Source organism: Salvelinus sp. IW2-2015, unplaced genomic scaffold, assembly GCF_002910315.2.
Source record: "Salvelinus sp. IW2-2015 unplaced genomic scaffold, ASM291031v2 Un_scaffold5148, whole genome shotgun sequence".
Classification (NCBI taxonomy): domain Eukaryota; kingdom Metazoa; phylum Chordata; class Actinopteri; order Salmoniformes; family Salmonidae; genus Salvelinus; species Salvelinus sp. IW2-2015.
In genome coordinates this window covers 48,808-49,522 of record NW_019946414.1, presented here as the reverse complement: position 1 = coordinate 49,522, position 715 = coordinate 48,808, and positions in this window count along the sequence as shown.

Sequence of the window (715 nt, the reverse complement as noted above, 5' to 3'; positions counted from 1 at the left end):
TCGTATTGAGATGATGTGTGTGCAGTTCATTAGAACTAGACATATGGCATGGCTATAAGGGTCCACGAGCATATCTTCTTTATGGATCCTTGGTATTTAGCTTGATTACTTTCATATGATCATAAATGTCGCTGCAGCTCAAATCAATTCTAGGTACGATGAATCTGTAAGTGAGAACACAGAAAAAAGAGCATTGATTCATGAAGCATTTTCAATCAAAAAGAAAGCTCGACTTCAGTTGGCTTACATGTGACATAGCAGCCAGTTTTGCAGTATGGGTCTTGGCTCATTCACCCAGAAACACCTGGCATAAGCAACAGAACAAGTGACAGGTGTCCCTAGAGATATACCCCACACACACCCTGTCGCTAGCACCCTGGACACCCCCCACCCTCCGCACAGTTGTCATGTTAAACAAGAGTGGAGGAGGCGGCCAGTGAAGTAGTCAGTTGTTTGGTGGGTCCATTTCGACTGGGTTTAAGCCCTAAGCAAGGCAGAGAGTTAGAGCAGCGGGCTAGGAGCCAGAGGGTCGGCCGGTTAGAGTAGCCGGGCTAGGAGCCAGAGGGTCGTCGGTGTAGAAGTATGCGGGCTAGGAGCGCAAGGGTCGCGGTTAGAGAGCGGGTGGAGCCAAGAAAGGGTCGTCGGTTAGACCAGCGGCTAGGAGCCAGAGGGTCGTCGTTAGAGCAGCGGGCTAGGAGCCAGAGGGTCGTCGGTT